This window comes from Adiantum capillus-veneris, chromosome 12 (genome assembly GCF_014529385.1).
Source record: "Adiantum capillus-veneris isolate H3 chromosome 12, ASM1452938v2, whole genome shotgun sequence".
NCBI classification, from domain to species: domain Eukaryota; kingdom Viridiplantae; phylum Streptophyta; class Polypodiopsida; order Polypodiales; family Pteridaceae; genus Adiantum; species Adiantum capillus-veneris.
The window spans coordinates 143,374,717-143,380,554 of NC_140942.1; the positions used below are offsets into that span (position 1 = coordinate 143,374,717).

The 5,838-nt window shown below is 38.5% G+C and overlaps 1 pseudogene; it reads right to left on the reverse strand.

The window, feature by feature from the left end:
* Positions 1-913: 913 nt before the first annotated feature.
* LOC147446623 (uncharacterized) lies at positions 914-1,322 on the reverse strand (annotated as a pseudogene).
* Positions 1,323-5,838: the final 4,516 nt, after the last annotated feature.

The window sequence follows — 5,838 nt, forward strand, 5'->3', positions numbered from 1 at the left end:
TGAAGTATATTTGATGGCACAAATCTTTTTTTCTGTTCTTTGGTATTCAAATGTACCTGTTCCTTGCCATCTTTGGGTATTACGGTTGGTAAATTCCCTTGAAGATATGTAGGCCTTCTAGACTGAGAAGTGTTTTTGAACCTGTGTTCCTGGCCTTGTTGTTTGATCTCCTATTTTGAGTTGAATTTGATCTTGATTTACTTGTTTGTTGGCTACTGTATAGCCTGATATCTTTGGTTTAGGTAACCAAACATTTGGATGACCACTGTAGTAGCCTTGATGTTGTAAGCTGTACTTGGAGGCAATCCATCCCATTTGTTTACCTGAATTGCTGAGAGTAGGATCATTTACCCAAACTGGATCTTTGACATTCTTGTCATTGGCCGCAACATAGGGTTTGATTTGCTGCTTGTGTCTTTGTTTACTCTGAGTTTGGTATTTTGTCTGAAAGACCTTTTTATACTCTTGTCGAGGTTGTTGGTCTTGGTTTCCCTATGGTGTTGAAGCCACTGCTGTTTGCTTTGATTGTTTAAGTGCATTTGTGACCTCCTTGTTGGACTTTTGTTCTACAGAGGAAGAGGTTAAGCCTCCTTGGACTTTTGCTTTTCCCTTGTCTTCTGCTAATAAACGTCTATATGTAATGACTTGGGATGTTTGTACCTTTTCTTGTTGATGACATACTTTGGTGATTTTTGCATTTAAACTGACTTGAACCGTCTTTTGTGCCTCTATTTTTGAACAACTGTTTGAGTTTTTAATTTCCTCTGCCAGCTGGACAGAAGTAAGTTGACTCTTTTCTTCAGATGCAATGCTTACCATGGCCTTTTGTTCACATTGCTCTTTATTGATCTCTTTGTTTGTCTTTTGCTAGGCTCCATGTGCTTCATGCACCATTTGCTTATGATTGTTCAAGTTAATTATGATTTGTGTCACCTTTGTCTCTTTGGGATTTTCCACTGGCGAGACAATATTAGGATCTGACCTTATGACCGGCTTTGCTTTTTTATTCTTGCCATCATTTGACACATTAAGATGTCTTTTTCTTGGCTTTGATACTTGATCTCTGCCTCTGTTGAATTCTTGGGTACATCCCTTAGCGATGAGCTATCTGTGCTATTAGCATTATTATGAAGAATCTTTGATTCCACATTTCTGCTTGTTGAAATCTTCAGTGGCAAGTCCTTGACTGCCCGTCCCTGCTCTGGTTCTGGGTCACATATAATTTCTTCATCCACTTCCTCTGACATTCGATCGTCCACCGCTGCATCTTTGTCGGAACTTTCGACTTCAGGCCTGAAAAATTCCAAGCTATTTGAGACCATCTTTTGTAGCTGATCTTTTTTTTCAGCTTGATTTTCAATCGAAATATCATTGACGCCTTGATTTTAGTCATTAGTTTGTCTCTGGTATCCTTTGACAAGATATTCTTTCTTTCTGGCGACTTTCGACTTGGAGACGTCTGCTTTAATGATTCTGCTGCTTGCAGTCTGAAACTGTCTTGGTCTTGCTGCTTCATCATATCTAAGTGCATGTTTACTGGGCAATTGGGTATTAGATGATTAATGCCACATCCGTAGCAATGCACATCTATTCCTATTTGCTCTATACCGGGTCGAGGTATCTGTTCATAATATTGTTGGTATTCGTTGCCCATAGTATCTTTAATCAAATATGTCATAAGCATGACATGTAGATACTTGAAAACCAACACTGACGTTGGATTTGACTGATTGCCCTTATCTTTTTTGACTGTGGCATTCTCAAGAAGCTTGTAATAGCTTCCATTATAACCCTAGTAGATGGTCGTTTCATCCCCTTCTTCGGTGACCAACTTTAATTCTATGTCTGATATGAACATGTGATCCTTTATCTGTGGCTTCTATATAGTCTTAGGACTCTATTGTCGCTTCGATCATGTATTTGGCTTCTGTTTTCCACTGATTTGTAAGAGAGTATTGTGACTCTCTTTTGCTGTTTGTAGTTGATAGGGTTGTCCTCATTGCAGTAAGTGAGGTGGAGATCGGACTCCCCCCATCCAAGAGTGTTCCCTAATTGTAAGAGGCATCTTTCTTATGCCAGATGTGGATATTTTAGCTTTGTCATCTAGTTCAACTGATTGAACTAGGTCTTTGTGAAGTCGTGCTAACTCAATAGCTGATTCTTCCATTGATTGTACGTATATTTGTGTTGGTACATTTTGTGGTGCATGTGTAGTGTTTGGTACCTGGTTAGATATCATTTCATCCTGTGTCCGTTTGGTCTTGTGAAGTTGAAGGTGACAAGATGAAAGCTGCAGCTCTTTTCGAGAATTTATCTGCAATAAGATCTAATTCATAGCATCTTCCATCTATATCATAGCTCTTGTCCCCAATGCGCATTGCCCATAGTGTCCTCGGAACTGACTCGCTAAATGTCCTTACCCGCTTTACTTGAACCCATCTTTGTTCATCAGAATCTGCATAAATTGGATCTTTCCATCTTGTTTCGTGGATCCAATGAAGGGCTACTGGTTCAGGTTGCTTGTTGACTTATGAAGTGGTTGAAGGCAATTGTCGTTTACACATGGCTTCAAGTAATTCCTTCCTACTGGACTGTGTCTTCATTTTTTGGCAGATTGATTACAGTAGGCCCCGTCTCTTGAGTTATTTCCCTATTCCGAGCTACCACTGTATCTGCATTGGAAGCTAAATGTAAGCTCATTATCAAGCAGTAAATATTACCACTTGTGGACACGTATTTAAATCCAAAAAAAAAAAATGCCCCGACACTCCACAATTCACCCAAATTAAGCGATTTATCAATTTTCTTAGCGTAATTAGAACATTTGAGTAAAAATTAACAAAAACAATTGCCAAAAATTACCAAAAAATTCCCAACAATTCTAGATCAGCCCACCGACCTAAACCTTTGCAATCAAGCAATCAAAACACCAAAATTGATCACTTACTTAATCCAAATTGCACAAACATCATTCTTTAAGCACACAAATCGTCTCGAAACTGCGCTTAAATAAACACAAAAATCACCCTGTCTTGCACGATGACTAATCGCACCAAAAACAACATTTTTCATCAATTAAACATCAATTCGAGCATCCAAATCTCAAGTTTAATCAATCATTAACACGCTTTCTGCTTCAAATCATGCACATAAGCATACATAACCAAATTTGACCGAATTTTGACAGCATTTCGGCATTACAACGGAATTAGAAAAGCATAACCATAACTCATTGAAAACCATAAGCAAGCACATGATTCCCATAAGCAAATTGGACTCCAAAACAGCCCCAAATTACCCCAAATTAGGCACTTCCATCTACACTCAAGCGGGCATAAACAGCAACTAGTTTTGGATTTTATGGTTCATGAACCAAACCTGCACATAAAATCACAGAATTAGCATTAATTTCAGCACCTTAATTAGCGACAAACTCAGTGATTAAGCACTTGATTAGTGCCCAACACACTAGTGTGTGTGTGTGTGTGTGTGTGTGTGTGTGTCGATCCCGTAAAATCACCTACACACAACCAACAAAAATATCAATGTGTAGCATCGTTTCGCATGAATGTAAACACATAATAATCATGGACATGCATCAAATAATCAATCCAAATCAGCACTTTGCAAAATGCCCAAATAATTAGTGAAAATTAGTGATTAATGGGTGATTTCGGCTACGATTTGTGCACAAATGGAGTAGGACATGAGTGTGTGGATCACATACGCATGTTGTCCATACACCCAACTCACTTTCTACTTGTGTGTAGCACAAAAAACACTTATCAATCAACGGGAAATTAGCATCAAAGTTAGGGAAAATTAATGAATTTGATGGTCAAAATTAGTGATCAAAATCAAAAAACTAATGATGTGTGTGGATTGTTTTGTGATGTTCTAAGCATAGTCAATGCTAACCCAAGCACTAATCACACTAAAAACCACTCAATTAATCAACACACCTAATATAAAAACTAACAAAATTAAAGGAAAATTAGGGAAATTAGTGTCTCCTAATCACACCAATGGCACCTCTAGCTTACGCAATCGCTCCCCGGCAACGGTGCCAATGTTGGGACATCATGCTAGCATAAGAAGGATATCAACATAATGTCAATCCGAGGAGCAGGATCCGGCTAGGGCATGGAAACACACAAGTGGCTTGTGCGTGCCAAATGGAGGATTAGAAGGTGAAACCTACACACAAAGAAAGCTATGGAGAGGGTATGATGTTGCTACGAGGAGTGAGCACACTACTTACTATACCATTCGGCCTAGTCTCTCACACACAATATTAATCATGCACTACTCTCTAATCAATCACTAATCCAACTCTAATCAAGCACACAATGAGCATAGAATAGCATAGAATGACCACACCGGGCACCAACACTCTACAAAACCCTACACACACTTAGTAGCATGCTTAAACAAGAGGGAAATATGAAAAAAAGAGAGAAATTAATCAACAAATCAGCCACCACTAATCTTTGATTAATCAAGCATTGATTACACATTGAGAAAATGAGAGAGAAGAGGTTAGTGTTTAGCTATTGGCATGAGGCCGAATCGTCCATGCACGCACGTAGAAAGCTCAAGAACTCCATAGCCATCTCCTTCTTCACAAAGCTTATCTCAAGTGAGTAAGAATCCCCTTTCCCATTGTGTTTTTTGAGTTATATACTCTCTAGGCTTTTTAGAAGTGGTCGGGCACCCAAATGGCCAAACTCACTTAATCTGCTATCTGCACTGCCTAGGATCTAAATATAGCTCAATGTTTACAACTTGGAACCCTTGATGATCCCAAAACATAATTACAACCCGCATTTGCGGTCATTTGACGGAAAATACTAAAACTTAAGTGACCGTCAATTGTGACTATAACCCATAGATAGTCATCAATTCCAACTCTTCTCTACATCTGTTGCTTGTATGTGCTTCATCTTCATCTTTACTTCGCATTTGCATCATCTGGCCTTGTTAGCATTTACTAAAATTAGTAAATAGCATCTTTGACTGGTCCGTTTGGCCATTGTTGACTTAGCTGCCAAACACTCCTCTAAGTCACCGTGAGGGAAAGCCATATTTACATCCAATTGTTCAAGATTTAAATCATAAGCATCCACAAGGCTTAAGATAAGCCTGATTGAGTTCATTTTTACAATAGGAGAAATTATTTCATTGAAGTCAATACCTTTCTTTTGAGAAAACCCTTTCACAAGCCTAGACTTGTACCTTTTCTTCCCACCTTTTTCTTCCTTTAGCTTGTACACCCATTTTTTCTGAAGTGCTTGCTTACCTTTAGGCAAATCAACCAAATCCCATGTTTGGTTGCAATGTAATAAGTCCATCTCGATTTGCATGCTCTTTATCCATTCTTCTTTGGATTTGTGGTGCATAGCTTCCTTGTATGATTTCGGTTCTCTAAAATTTGAGATCAATAGATGGTTGAAGGAAGAAATAAACCTTTTTGAAAGTCTACTTTCTCTTGTACATCCTTGGGGAATAGGTTGAGGCTCCTCATTTGGTTGACGTTGTTGTACGTTGTCACCGTTTGCACTCCTTGAGTGTTCACCGTCCTTAAGCTCCATGTACTCATCACCTATTTCTTTCGATTTTTTTCTTTTCAAGTAATCTTTGTACATATTTTGTTCATTGAAAATTACATCCCTAATTCTAAATATTTTACCATCTTCAGGATTCCATAGGTGATATCCAAAATCACCTTCTCCATAGACAATGAAGAAACACTTTTTGGACTTTGCACTTAGATTTGATCTAAGGCTTCTATCTATGTGCATGAATTCCTCACACCCCAGCACTTTGAGAAATGAATAA